The sequence below is a fragment of the Magallana gigas genome, chromosome 2, assembly GCF_963853765.1.
Source record: "Magallana gigas chromosome 2, xbMagGiga1.1, whole genome shotgun sequence".
Taxonomy (NCBI): domain Eukaryota; kingdom Metazoa; phylum Mollusca; class Bivalvia; order Ostreida; family Ostreidae; genus Magallana; species Magallana gigas.
In genome coordinates, this window is record NC_088854.1 from 16,552,507 (window position 1) to 16,568,527 (window position 16,021).

At 35.7% G+C, this 16,021-nt stretch overlaps 1 long non-coding RNA gene across 1 annotated transcript; it reads left to right on the forward strand.

The window, feature by feature from the left end:
- Positions 1-4,836: 4,836 nt before the first annotated feature.
- On the forward strand, positions 4,837-10,680 carry LOC105331340 (uncharacterized). Its single transcript, XR_010710819.1, has 3 exons — positions 4,837-5,025; positions 7,066-7,104; positions 9,372-10,680. It is a non-coding gene; the product is annotated as an uncharacterized lncRNA (long non-coding RNA).
- The last annotated feature ends 5,341 nt before the right edge of the window (positions 10,681-16,021 follow it).

A 16,021-nucleotide genomic window follows, 5' to 3' on the forward strand; every position in this document is an offset into this window, starting at 1 on the left:
TCTGACTATAAAACTGTTTTGTCCCAGACTTGAATAACTTTTGTATCTTGATTATGTCAGGTTTCATGTTTTCGATCAATTGAATCTAGGATCAATAAACCTCATTTAAAGCAAACGTCACTTTAAGTTTTGTGTAAAAATTGACAAAAACAAATCAAAGCCTTATCAGAAGTTAAAAGGCCTATTCATACTAAGCTAAACAAAGTTTCATTGGAATTCCCATGGGTACCAATTGTGCACCATTGTTAGCAGACCTATTTCTATATTCATGTGAAATCGAATTTATATAAAAACTTGTACGTGAAAAACATTAATCAGTCGCTGTGGCCTTTAACTCAACATTCAGGTATATTAACAACGTAATTCAGGTTAAGCATGATTTTCTTAAAATCAAAATATCAAATTATTTAATTCCACATGGGCATCTTAGCACATATATCATACTCTCGTTTCCTTAAACTTAACAAGGCATGGTCCCGATTTTGGTCACATTCTGTTTTTATTATACACTATGCTCTAGGAATGCATTTCTAATGATCATATGAAATTTGAGTCAGTCGTCGAGCTATAAACAAGATACAGATCTCAATTCTTTGACATGTAAACAAGGCGCATGCCCTGTTTTTGTTTACATAGGATCAATATACCAGTAACGAAAATCTTTTTCAAGCTGATTTGACTCTCTTCTTCTTCATTTTAAGCACGAATAAACAGTTCTTAACGTTTAACACATTCATTATAGGTCTAAAACTGACATTTTCATTTCAACATTTAAAATTAAAACAAAAGCTTTGTTTAGCAAAGAATTGTAAGCTCTGTAACCTGCTAATAACTCCACGAAAGACCCTCAAATTTTGGTTGCCTATTCAAAATGCTTTGCTAAAGCATTGTAAACATTAAATTTGGAATAATTATTTTCTGACCAAAATCGTGCTCATGCCCCTTTAATGTAAGAATGAAGGTCGAGGTGAATATTATAACACAGGGTACACAAGAACATTTTTGAATCTCATTGCTTACAGAAAAAAAATTAAGAGTTAATGTTGATGTCTAGAGATTACGCCTAAAAGATATATTTGAGTCAATGCGTATCAGTGATACCCCCGCTCTTATATGAATATACAAAATAATCAAATGTTTTCCACGTATATGTACATTTTAAATGAACATCTTCTGCAGAAATTCATTCGATATCAGAAACCATATAATTGCCAATTTGTTAATGTCCCGCATTTATCGAAAAGACTATTATCATGGGGACTGCATTCTTACACATGAATGCGTTCATGTAGGTGTAAATAAACATCAATAGGTTTAGAATCCCTGTTGTGTAGCAATAAATTTACATGAAATCGTTTTGAATTTGGAGTTCATAACGTACCTGAATCTGCACCAGAATACTGTAGACTAAAACTAGAGGTACTGTGACCAAGCTCACAATTGATACCCCACGCTAAGAAAAAAATCAAAACTCATGTATTTTTTCTATTGTAGAAAATATTGGATGAATCTCTTTCACCGTCCATTTTCTATAAATAACAACTGCTCTTATTTTTAAAACTGTTCAAACTAATATGAGTACACAAACCAATTTCTATTCTGTAAATTCCATTATAGTTCAAGTTAACTGTTGATGCATGAGGATATTTGAATCCTTATGTTAACAGACATGACTTGAATCAAACAAAATTCCACATGTCAAGCAGCCATTTACTATAAACATTTTGAATTATTGGTATACTAAGCCCTATTTTTTTTTTAAATTACCTTGAACTTCCTCAATTGACCTTGGGTCAAGGTAATGACACACCCTCAGGTAATTAGCAATCTTGATATGAATTAAGAACTTCCAATATTTGTCCATTAGAAAGATATGGACTGGAATTGAATTTTGCACTTTTCTGCCAGTGACCTTGGCCTTGCCCAAATGACCTTGGGTCAAGGTCATGACACACCCTTAGATCATAAGCAGCCTTTGTGTGAACTGAGAACTTCCAATGTTTGTTCATAAGAAAGATATGGACGGGACACAAATTTTGCACTTTATATGTCAGTGACCTTGATCTTGCCCGAATGACCTTGGTTCAAGGTCATGACACACCATTAGGTCATAAGCAAACTTTATGTGAAGTAAGAACGTCAAATGTTTCTCCATTAAAAAGATATGGACCGGACACGAATTTTGCACTTTTCTGTCAGTGACCTTGATCTTGACCAAATGACCTTGGGTCAAGGTCATGACACACCCTTAGGTCATAAGCAATCTTTGTGTGAAGTAAGAACTTCCAATGTTTCTCTATAAGAAAGATATGGACCGGACACGAATTTTGCACTTTTTCTGTCCTTGACATTGCCCGAATGACTTTGGTTCAAAGTCACGACACACCCTTGGGTAATAAGCAATTTTTGTGTGAAGTAAGAACTTCCAATGTTTCTCCATAAGAAAGATATGGACCGGACAAGAATTGAACAGACAGACGGACGGACGGACAAGGTGATTCCTATATACCCCCCGAAACTTCGTTTGCGGGGGGTATAATTAGTACTGTGGTACGTATATTCCTATAGATAATCACAACCTTATATGCAAAAGTACGGAAGTCCGTTGGTGCCACGTAGGAAAAATATTTTTTCTGGCGGCCGCCACTTATTATCATGCGGCCGCCACATAATTTACATGGCGGCCGCCACATAATTTATCTGGCAGCCGCCACATAAATCATTTTGCAAAACATGAGTGTTAATGTATTTATATTTGGTTGAGAAGAGGGATGTTGACACAGCAGCAGCTCTGTATTTTCATATGGTGTTTACCTACAAAGGAATGTTTAAACACCACGAAATAAACATGTCGAGCGCTAGATTACATGCATGATTATTTTCATTATAAGAATATAATGAAAATGCAAGCTGTCCTTGTTATGCCCCTTATTTTGTTATATATAACTTGTAGTCATATTTTAAAAACTCTTAGGAAAGTATTAAATTTAGTAATACCAGTCTTTCTGTTGTTTGGGGTTTTTTATCCAATGTGTTCTCACGCATGAACTTGGTATGCTGACCATCAGTCATGTCATTCATATAAAGTCTCTTAACTGACCATACGTTTTTTACCCAGAGAGACTGTGGCCGATCACGATCTTTCTATTGTGCTGTCTTACATGCGATTTGGAATAAGAGTTTATCAACACAGTCAGTTAAATAATTTCATTTTTATGGGCACAAATGCTAGTACACACTTATCCTAGTTTTTCCTTATAACGTCATAGCAGGATCCGCTCCCGTGATAAAATTGCCTGTACCAGCTGTCGTGGTCAATAAAACTGACTTTAATCTGTATTGGTAAATTCTTATACCAAAATTAAAACATATAGTGCGTTCCTTTACTTATACATGTTTACATAACGGTTTTTTAATGTTAAGATTTTCTGAACGAGTGTTTAGTTCCGTTTAAAAAGTTTTTACAATATACATGTATAAAACAAGGCACAAAGTAATATATAAATCATTCTAGATTTTAACAAAATCTACTATACATTCAACTCTACCAGTTTTTCAAAACTTAAGCTCTGCAATTGATAATTAATGTCAAGTTTCAGAAATTATAAATATAACTAATAAATTAGAGTTTATCCACATGCAACTCCCTAAAAAGCTACAATTAAAACATCTGCACGCATCAGGAAGACAGGTTTTATTTGGCGGCCGCGATATAATTATGTGGCGACCGCCAGATAATAAGTGGCGGCCGCCAGATAAAATATTTGTTTAAGTGGCACCAACGGCTTCCAAAAGAATGCATTCTTAATAAAAATATCATATGAATCTAGTGTATGGTAATTTTCCTTTTGCAATAGCCCTTAAACAACTCACAATTACATTTGTTTATTTACAATTATATTACATATTGATAACTTTATACATTGTATATACAATTTTACACGGGATAATCGATCTCCGATCCTCTGCAATGTTCAATAACTCTAAATTATCCGGAAGTTTTTTTATTGGTACCATAAACTTGTCTTTTATATAGAAAAATTAATTTAGTCTTGTAGCGTTAATAGTACACACAGCCATTTTACGAACTTTTTGGCTTAACGGCTGCACGAAGACCTACATGTACTACATAGACCTAAGGGGGTTCGAGGCACCGGTACTACCGTTTTTTCTAAGTTGTATATTTATTGCATTATATCCATCGTTGCTAAAAATTCAGTAACTTCGTGAAATGCATGGATACCATGAAAAATTCCTTTTCAATATCATTTATAAAGTTTGAAGGATAAATAAAATTTTAATTATAAACCAAAAATACATTGTGGCTGAGGTTCGGAGACGTTAGATAATAATATTGAGTGTGTAGTTTGCAATTTACAGAGATTCTGAATAAAAGATTTAAAAATTTTAACCTAATACAAAAACGAACAAAAACAAGATACCAAATGTTCGGGTATATAAGAACAAAGTTCAACAAACATCATTTTTTTCCTATTGATGGGAAGTATACTAGTGTAATTGAGCAAAGCCTTTGTTTGTATTGGAAGAAAGGCTTAGAACGAATGATTGAAATGTTTAACATTCCTTCCTAAAAAAATAAATAAACAGTAAAGTGTATCGACAAGGTGACTTAGAGCAATCGTATTATTGTCAATATTAACATTATCCACTTAGAGAGAGAGAAAGATTGAGAAAGAGAGACAGAGAATGAATGAAGGAGATCAATCTTCCTATAATAAATAAGGAAATAGTTTATTATCTTGCACAAATCAATGACTCGTAAATCCCCCATACAAAGTTCAAGACCAAGGAACACTTCCTCAGTACATTGTCTGACAGTCATTATGCGGACACACTTTGTCCTCTTGTCTTTCTGCACCATTTGTGTAACAGTAACGTGCTTTGAAATTACCCTTCTCGCTGAGAAGGATGACAACAAGAATGAGTTGCAGCGTTTGAGACCGAGTAATACATTAACGTATCCTGGAGTCGACACGAAAGAGGATGATGGAGACTTTATTGATGGTCAGAAATATTTATTCTTCGCAGTATTCTTCTTCAAACAATGGTTAAATATTTAACTTTGCTGAAATTTATTGATAAAACGATCAATACCAATAAGTTTTTTGAAACAAATCTTTTAATCTGAAAGTGCTGCTATACACATTTCGATTTTGAGAATGTAGACGAATGTTTAAGCTGACATTTCGATTCACAGAGCACTTAAGCACTTATACTCATTCAGAGGGGTAAAATTCATTAAAATCCTAGTATTGCCAGCTTAAATAAGCAATTGTTTTCAAATCTCATTTTTAACAACATAAAATTATTAAAAAGAATATTCGACCCATGTATTATATTTTCATTATTGATAGAAATAGTCGCGAAGCGTGTAACATACAATGTAGAACCCGTTGTTTTATTCAGTTGTAAATTTGCAACTGGTTCAACTCAAGTTATTCGCTAGATAGCGCCACCACATAACCGAGTTTTCGTAATGAGAGCCACCAAAAGGGAGCGGAGTGGACCAAAAACCCTTGTCTAGCGAATTCGAAGATGCAAATTTTTGCGCCTTTGACGAAACTGCTCCTGAGCGCTAAAATTCATGATTCGCCACGATTTTTATATGTACTAGTATTAAGCTTTTAAAATAACAAAACAACAATTGTATTGCCTTTTAAGTACTAGATACGTGCACTTACGTAATTCCAAACAGTCGATTCTGTTTACACCAAGGTAAAATGTGTAGGAAATCAAGTAAGTTCTGCCGAAACATGGATTTATGAATTAAATTTTTATTGCTTATTAGTATTTAACATTAGCACCTTTAAAATTGGGCTTCTTCCCTGTCACTTTCATTCATTTCATTGACTTCTGACCAGACCGGCCATTGTGATAGAAAATGTTAAACTCAATTTCATTGGTTAATATTCCTGATGGTCCAATCAGAATCAGTTTTTCTAGAAGACGTCAAAATGGCTGGCCCTGTCAGAAGTCAATGTGGCTGCAGAATAAAAGTTCAGTTTGGAGAGTATTTAAGGAATTTAATCGGAATTTAAGAATGTAAGTAGCGTGCGTTAGATGTGAGATTTTAAAAGATTAGTGCGAATGTTTCTCGACTTGTTGCAATACTGCTGTTGTCATAGGCAAAATCCCATCGTGAGCCTTGGATCGGTAAATGTCCGAGTAAAAATAAACTGGCGACTTCGAGAGAATAATGACGTATATCTCCGCTATTTTAAGACCCATCAACTTGAAACTCGGCATGAGTATATCTTAGACATTACTTTTCTGAAAAACACATGCATATTGCAAGTGTTATAAAAAATAATTGATTTATAAGGCTTTTGAAGCGAGCTGGTAGTTTTTTATCTGGGTCAGAGTTCGACCCCTTTCTTTATTTATGGTTACATTAAAATTAATGTTAAAACGGGCTTGGCCCCTGTGGTCTTACTTGAATGAAGAATTACTCTGAAAAAGTTTGAACTTTGCTCATGGTGTTCAAAACTCATGGTATTATTCACTTTCCCTCGATTTATTTTTGGAACTCTTCTAGTGTTATCTCGGTCGCTACGGTAAATTCAAAGTCCGAAAACCCAAACTTGTTTACTAACAAAAATTACACACCATCACCAAATATTGAAGTGTTTTTTTTTAATCTGTCAACAACTGAAGATGACAACAGGTGATCAGAAAGCTTACTTTAACTTTCGGCTGAGGTGAGATAAAAATGAATCAACAATCCCACAGTATATTAAGCTTAAGTTTGTAGTTTCAGTTGACAGTATTTTTCACACATCATATTTTTTAAAATTTAAAATTAATATAACAGACAACTACTGGTCACCAGTATTTATTTGACAAAAATATGCAAAAATGTACCTTTTATGAAAGGTTGGCAAATAGTTTTCAAATTTAATTACTTCTGTATTATACGTGCGGTAAACAGGATTAGAATTGGCTTTTTAAAAAACTATAGACAAAGGCTTTTTCATTTTTACAATGGAGAAAACTATCTAACAATTATTTAATTGGAATCGTGACGGATATTTTTTGTTGTTGCAGAAATGGACTTGGCAAACCCTCCAAAGTTACAATTTTACGGTCAGTAATGCATCAATCTTCGTCGTTACTGACGATAGAAAATATCAAAATTGTTGTTAATGTGATAGACTTATACATTTCAAATCATTATGGGCTGTACTTTGCATATCGGTAGTCTTATTGTCAATTCCCAGTTCACCACTCAAATGACAACTATACATCTAGCGCATTAACGTCGTTTATTATAATAGCGAGCGCAGCTCGCCGGCGCGCAGCGCCGGCGCGAAGCGAGCTCTACCGGCAAGGCGTGTGTGAATAGAAAATTCGGACTAATTGCACATTCATTCAACGGATTTTTTTGGCGTCAGTAAATCGGACCAGTAATGCATCGTTTTAATCGTCCCAGTAGTTCCCTGTAATCATGGCAATTTTTATCACTTCACACTCTCACGAGAATCAGCAAGACAAAACAATAACGATGTAGGCGACATACAGTCAATGTTACCTCTAAAGTTCACCTCAGTACACTTTCAATCAAAAATAATCGTGTGACGTCACAAACGTTTAAACATTGATCCGATATATTTTTTCGGAGTCAGTAAATTTTGACCCACAATTCATAGTACCAATGGTTTCCAACCTCACGTTCCAACATCACGTTCTCCCGAGAATCAAAGTAAAACCTTTGAAAAGCTTATAAGATGTGTAATTTTAAGAACATCATGCTTTTTAAGTAAATAAAACAGTATACTTCGCATACTTTTATTTCTCAGGGGAGTTTTAAAGAGTAAGACGACACTTAACCAACGTCAGCTTTGACGTCACAATAAGCACTGATAAGGGGAAATTACTCTAATTGAAGTTATTGTAAATCTGCTGAAATGACCAAAATCCTCTTAAAATCTTGCAAAGGCTAAGATAAAGAACAGCTGACGAATAAGGACATTTCTTCAGATACAGGAAACAGTTGTAAATTGCACTAATTTGGATGAATGCTCACAAATATTTTATTCACTATAATTACGGTAATTTCCTGAAACGTAACGTTATACGTAGCAGCGCCTTTTTTTAAAGGGGGTGGGTGGGTGGATGGCAGCCTCATCCAAAAAATCTTTGCAAGCAAAAAGAAATATAAATCATGAAAATTCTAATCCTTTAGCTCTTTAGCAGTTCAATGGTTTCTTTATTTTCACTTCCATTTATTACATGCGGGGGGGGGGACAACACAATGTTCTTTTAACATGATAAGCAAATATTTTTAAGCGTAAATTAAAAATAAAATTAAACATTAATTATTTTTTTTTAAGTGGAGGGGCAAATCCATGGTAAGTCGATTTTCTATGTATAAATTGACAAAAATGAAAAAAATTTTAGCATGGGGGGAGCTCTATGATGAGTCAAGTTTTATATGTAAGTTTAAGAAAAAATGTCTACTGCAAAAAAAAGGGGGGAAATCAATCAATCAATCATAATCACAATCACTTTAAAAGAGGAGATGCAGTGCAATGAATATTTATATATTAAAATCTTTATTATTTAACAACATTGTATCTGAGATTAAACTATTGTTCTACATATAAATAAATTATAACAAATCTTATAAACTATGAATAATGAAAATTTACTGAAAAATAGGTATGTTTTATTTTTTGGCATTCAAATTTCACGTTGTTAATTTTATTTTATTAATTTATTATAATTAATTGTTTGATCACATGCTGTGCTCGCCCCAACGGTCGCACCGTAAAACATATTATATCTGTCTCAAAACTATTTGTAGGTTCTAGTGGAAGATATTTTATAAAAAAAAAAAGCATTGTGTTATATCTTCCATATTATATACATGTACATGTCAATTTTACATATTAAAAGGAATTCGTTTAATGTTATTTTACATGAAAGTTAAACAACATAAGGATACAACAAACCCTAAAAAAACAACTCATATTGCGTTAAGATCGAATAACACATCATCACAAAATGGCTGACCGCTGATCGAAACGACATTTCGTTTTATTAAAACGATTTTATGCACTGAAATATGTAACTTACTCCATAGTCGAGTGGATAAGGTGTCGGACATGTGATCCGTAGATCCCGAGTTCGAATCCCGCAGGGGCTTTTGTTGTTACCTACTAGAATAAATATTTTAGATATTCATTTTTTATCCCCAAACTGCAAATTTTTCGCTTATTTGACATTTGTACAGTTTATTTATCATTATATCTTTCATTATCAAAAAAATTACTGTTAATTTGAGTGACTTTTTCCAGATGTGTTATTCCACCTTAAAGTTAAGCTGAAAAATGTTTGTTTTTCTATCACAGCTGTTATTCAAGATCCTCTTTGTGTGTACTGTGACGAGTTACCCAGCTACACCGCCTGGTATAGATGCAGAGCGATCTATTGTGCCAGATAGCTTCCGTGGTGTAGACTACAACATAATTCGCATCACGTGTTTTGGATGTCTTCGTTGAAGGAAATAAAAAAACCAAACATTACAAAATTAAATCGTGAATACTGTGAATTGCAGATCAAAGCGTAATATTCTTTGATACTTATGGTGGCATATCTCTGCCCCTTGTGTGCAAGTTATTTTCTATCAAACATGTCGACATGCAAGATAAATATGTTAACATGCAAGAAAATTGCAATCAAAGGAGAATTATAAAAAATCTCAAATATCGCCAACTTGTGACTTAACTTTTTTAAAAGTTATTTTTAGGTTAAATATTTTAAAATATAAGTTGGTGAAAGTATTTAAAATATAATGTACTTTAATCCACATTAATATCGACAGATGTCCCATACCACCTTCATTTTATAACAACCAGCTGATTATATTCGTAACGTGAAACAATTAAATTGGTCTCTTACGGGAAATTTTCAAATAGTCCTATGGAAACAAATTTTTGTTACAGGAAAAAAACATTGGAAAGCTGAAAGACCCACATCGATGCACATACCATTTATTGTATGATTGTAATTCAATCATCCCTCTTCGTATGTTCCAGCATCACTTGTCAACATTAATGTTTCGTGGGCTCGACATTTTCGCTTTGCATGGTGATAATGAAAAGAAAAGACAGGAATGGTCTTGGACACAACTTGATGCACAAAAAATCCTAGATACTCTGTTGATCTCGAATATCAATCCATGATTCAAAACAAAATTTTGAAAATTCTTGCCATTTTTAAAGTTCGCTGCTTCCGTGGTTTTATATGAATTCAATGAAATAACAATTAATACTAATTCAACACAAATAACATTTGCAACTGGAAAAATCATCATCATTTCATTCGGAAGTGATTATACAGTGTACATGTATCTGGTGAGTTGAAACTCTTGTGACCCGAATAACGTTTGTTCTAAAAGTAAGTATAGTTTGAATTGTGTTCTTAAAATGTACTATAATTGTTGAGACAATACAATATTCACCACCACCACAAAAATATCACTTTAGTTTTTGTTTATAATTCTGCCTTTTTAAAAATGGACAATATCTGATCAATGCTTTATTAAAGTAAGTTTCTTTCATACTTTAAACTTTCATTTTTTTTACGTTGTCAATTTACCAGTTGTATAAATATTGAATCTGCTTGATACATTTCATTTTTTGTTGCTTTATTGACACACTTTTAGGGCAATTCTTATTTCAATCTGTTCGTCATACTGTCACGAAAAGTTTCGTGCTTAGGGTTGTTGTTGTTAAGGTTAGTTTTCTGTAATTGATAAATGGAGTCGATATACAATGAAGATATTTATTCCACGAAGATCCAGCATAAAGTGACGCGCTGGGATCTTGGGACAAAAATCGACTTAGTCCAGGTGAGGTACATTATAGGTTAATTACTTCTTGTATCAATAAAAATAAGATAGGATTCCCTTGCGAGGGCCTCTTGACAAAAAGATAGTATAGCGTGGGTTCAGACAAAGGGGCTTAATCCGATGACCTGACACTAATTGAGTAGATCAAACATCAAAAGAAATTTCTAATTGAAAAGTGATTTGTTACGTAAAATTTGTTTGACCTTAACTAGATAGATATTTCGCTCGTCGCCATGATAAGTGTGAATATTTACGAAGCAGATTATCAAGTGATAGAAAATATTTCCTTGCGGCAAAATGGGATTTATAGTGACAAAAAGATATTAGTTACTTTTTGTGCATTTTGTTCCAGAAATAGTTTGAAACACAATTACAATATAAAGACACAATATGTAGAAAATAGGAGAATTTTCTATATTAAAATATATCTGATAAGGGGTCAAATGTCCTACACGGAAGTTTGGTGGTTCTTTTGTTTTCTTATCATATTGTTGTTTTTGTTTTTCTTGTGCTTTCTTGATGTTCTCCTTTGCAATATCCTTGACTATTTTGAGATGTGCCATGAGATCACTGACGTGGGCTTTGGCGTCTCTGTTGAGTCCTTCTCTCGGAACAAGGGATGTGTCAAAGGGGAGATTCATCTCTTTACCAAACACAAGATGGTAAGGTGAAAGGTTGGATGACTGTGTGGATGGACTCATTCTGATGGCCATCATTACTCCTGGTAGTAACTTGTGCCAGTTTGTTTGTTCTTGGTTGATGTAAGTTCGAAGGCACTGCGCAATTGTACTATTCATTCGATCACAAGTAGAGTTTGTTTGTGGGTGGTAGGAGCTGGTGAAATGTCTGGTTACTTGAAATATTTCACAGACAGCTGTGACTAGTTTACTTAGAAAGTTTTGGCCGCGGTCGCTGACAATAACACGTGGGGCTCCATAACGTGTAAAAATCTCAGAGAACAGTACATCTGCTATTTCCTTTGACTCCTGGGTCTTAAGTGGAAAGGCCTCTGGGAATTTGCTAAAGGAGTCAACTACGAGCAATATATATTTATGACCTTTAGCTGAAGGAGTGAGTGGTCCGAGAATATCCATGTGTAACCGCATAAAGGTGTCTTCAACTGGCATGTTGACCAGAGGTGCTTTTGGAAGATTGGTATTTTTCTTGGCACGCTGGCAAGCATCACATGATCGCACATAGTCTGCCACATTTTGGTACATTTTAGGCCAGAAATATTTTAGTTGGATGGCTCTGTAAGTTCTATCAATTCCAAGATGAGCACCTCCTGCAATACTATCATGGTAAGAGCGTAGGACATCTTCCCGTAAGCATCTAGGAATTGCAAGTTGTTTGAGAATAGGTTGAATGCGAGATACCGTTTTGGAACGAGGCTGATAGAAGTGATAGAGGGTGTTATCTAGGAAGATAAACTGATTGCTTTCTGAGACTAGTTTGTCTCGTTCTTGTTTCAATTCTGGCACTGTACCTTGAGCAAAGTACGCATGCATAGGACCAAAGTCTGGGCATTCACTTTGAAGTTCCCTTATGTTTTCTATGCTGAATACAGGACAAATGGTTTGTTGTTGAGGGAGTGTATTTTGTTTTTCGTGTGCATAGAAGAAGGTGGCTTGATTGTGTTCCTCAGTTGTTGTTAATGACGCAAGAGTTGTACTTGGAATAAGATCCTGGGTCAGGGGCATCGTTTGGGTGTTCTGGATAAGTGCGTCGGGAAAGGGCATCTGCAACATCATTCTTTTTCCCTTTTTTGTGGATGACCGAAAATTTGTATCCTTGGAGAAGAATAGACCATCTAGCCAGACGACCTGTATCATGTTTGACAGATTGAAGCCATTTGAGAGCAGAGTGATCCGTGAAAACAATGAAAGGTTTATCAGCAAGATAAACATAATACGATTTTATACCCTCAATGATAGCAAGGCACTCTCTCTCAGAAATAGAATAGTTTCTTTCAAATTTGTTCAATGACCGACCACCGAAAGCAATGACTCTTTCTTTACCCTTCTCATCAAATTGACCTAAAACGAATCCTAATGCAGTACCAGAGGCATCTGTAGTTAGGGTGAAAGTTTTAGAGTTGTCGGGGTAGGCTAAGACAGGTGGGGATGTCAGTGCAATTTTCAGTTGCTCAAATGCATATTGACAATCATCAGACCACTCAAATTTGATTTCCTTACGCAATAATGAAGTAAGAGGACTGATAATAGTGCTATAGTTTTTGATGAACTTACGATAATAGTTGCAAAGCCCCAAGAAAGATCTTACATCCTTTGTACATTTTGGTATAGGAAAGGACTTGACAGCATCTGTTTTTGTTACGTCAACTTGCACGCCATTTTTGGTAATTACATGACCTAAGTAATGAACTTTCTGGAGAGCAAAAGAGCACTTGCTAGGCTTTAGAGTAAGACCTGCATTTTCAAGGCGAGAAAAAATTTGATGAAGATGATGAATATGCTGCTCAAATGAATTTGAAAAGACCAGAATATCATCTACATACACTAGACAAAACTTCCAGTTTAAACCTCTGAGTACCTGGGTCATAAGAGCTTGAAAACTAGCAGGTGCATTGACTAACCCAAATGGTATTCTCTTCCACTGATAGACACCTGTGGGTGTAACAAATGCTGACTTGTGGGCCGTTTCTGGGTCCATTGGTATCTGCCAAAATCCTGATGCTAAGTCAAGGGTAGAGAAGATGTTGGCTTTGGAAATACCGATGGTATCAAACACATCCTCAAGCCGCGGTAATGGGAATGTATGTTGTTTGGTGACTGCATTTAATTTTCTATAATCAACAGCAAAGCGAAGTTGACCGTTCTTTTTCTTGACCATTACAACAGGGCTCTGCCACATGGAAGTTGATTCTTCAATGATGTCAGCTTCGAGCATTTCGTCTAGCTGACGATTCATCTCTGCATTGACCACTGGTGATTGTCGGTAAAAGCACTGTCTGGTTGGAGGGGCATTGCCTGTTTCAATTCTATGAGGTTGAAGCGATCAATTACCAAGTTCCGAAAGTTCTTTAGCAAAAACTGATTTATATTTTTGAAGGAAAGTGAGGAGAGTTTGTTTCTGTTGGAGGTTTAAATCAGAGTTTGAGAGGTCGAATTCAAGAGGTTCATTTTTATCTTCAGATTTGATTGTTTTGTTTTTGACAGGAGTGTCAAGAGATGTAACAGTTTCTGGATTGACACTACAAGCTGTAGCTATTGTAGTATCTGAGGACAAGGTGATAGGTTGGTCATTGGGATTTATAATTTGCATCCATTGAACATCATTGTGAGAGGTGTCAATAAGACATTTGGCACCTGCAAGACCTTTTTCTGGTAAAAGATGTGAGGGTTCGAGCAAAACAAGTGAATTGCTAGGTAGATTTTGAATCTTAATTTGTACAGAAGTAACAGATCTGGGTTCGATGGTAACAGAGTGACGAACTTGAGCAAAGCCTGCTTGCAAATCTATACTAAAGGTTTGATGGGTGTCTGGGTCTTTGATGAAGAGGGTGTTTTGGGCAATGTTGAAAACGGCTTCATGAGTTTTGAGGAAATCAAGGCCAATAATTAGTGGTTGATGGAATTTTTCAAAGACCTGAAAATTATGTACAAATGACACACCAGCAAAAGAAACAGGTAGGGATACTACGCCAAGGCTACAATGTCTTTCACCACCCACAGCAACTGCTTCTGCTACACCAATCGACTGTAACTTACTACTATCAATACCTAACTTGGTTATAATAGATGAGGCTACACACGAGATAGTTGCACCCGTGTCGACTAATGCTTGTATGGGAAAACCATGAATTTCTACACTAACAGTGTTTTTCATTACAGGCATGATCAAATTAACTGATTCTGTAGAGCTAGTTTGGTTAGCTTTGGGGTTGGGGGTTTCTGGTTGAGGAGCTGTTGATGTGCTTTGCATGCTATGATTTGTGCTGTTAGAGATAATTTGGTCATGCTTTGTTCTAACTGTTAGTGAAGAACATGCAGTTTTAGTGTGTGTGTGGTGCCTATCCTTGTTAAGGATAGGCGCGCGTCCCTACTGTGATTGGTTAGTGTTGTAGTGTTGTCGTGTCAAAGCAAAGTTTGGTTTTCTACGATTACCACGACATACTTCTTCGAAATGACTCCATGTGTCACATTTTGTACAAAAGTGATTATATGCTGGGCAAGAATATCTTGGATAACAAGACTTACCACACCCTGGGCATGATCTTCCTCTCTGGTTTCCATGTGCTGCTGTTGGGGTCTGCTGCCACTGTTGTTGGGGGGTTTGTTGCCATTGTTGCTGGGGAGGTTGATGTGGGTACTGCTGCCATTGTTGTTGTTGGGGTCGTTGCCATGATTGCGGAACTGGTTGCTGCCACTGTTGTTGTTGGGGACGTTGCCACGGTTGCTGGGCTGGTTGCTGCCATGGTTGCTGCCTGCGGTTTTTGGATTGTCTGTTTCCTGTGTCTGAGTTGGTTGCAGACAATGAGCAAAGTTCCTCTCGAAGGGAGTCTTTGATTTGTGCGGCAAAGGCTTTTAAGGTCACTTCGGAAAAAGGGTTACCGGTATTTTCTGTGCATTCAAGTTCGGCTTTGGCGATCACAATTGCCTCTCTCAGGTTCTGGAATGTTTTTGGCTGTTTGGCAATGATTCGGCTTTTAATGTTGTTGTGTAGGCCATTGACTATAAATTGTACCTTGTACAATTCAGGTAGATTGTGTCCGAGGGCTATTTTCTCTGCTCTTGCGAGGTAAGCATCTGTGTTTTCTGAAATGTCTTGTTTGATTCCCATTAGTGAAAAAGTTGCTTCATTTGGAGCAAATCTGTCTTTCAGGCACTGTTTGAATTGTTGCATATTGGATTTCTGTTGATCTGTTAAAGAGTGGAACCATGTAGCGGCTTGTCCTTCAAAGTTACAGCCAATGGCTAGCAGTGCCTGTGCATCACTTTCATTGTGAAACTTTTGCCAATTTTCAAAGTTTGACAACCATATGAACACATTTTCACTTCCATCGAATTTTTTTCAGTTTTACGCCTGTGGCCATTTTGATGTTGTTTGGTTGATTCTGTTGTTCTGTTGGTTGTTGTTGGGTACTTTGTTGTTCTGTTGGTTGTTGTTGGGTACTTTGTTGTTCTG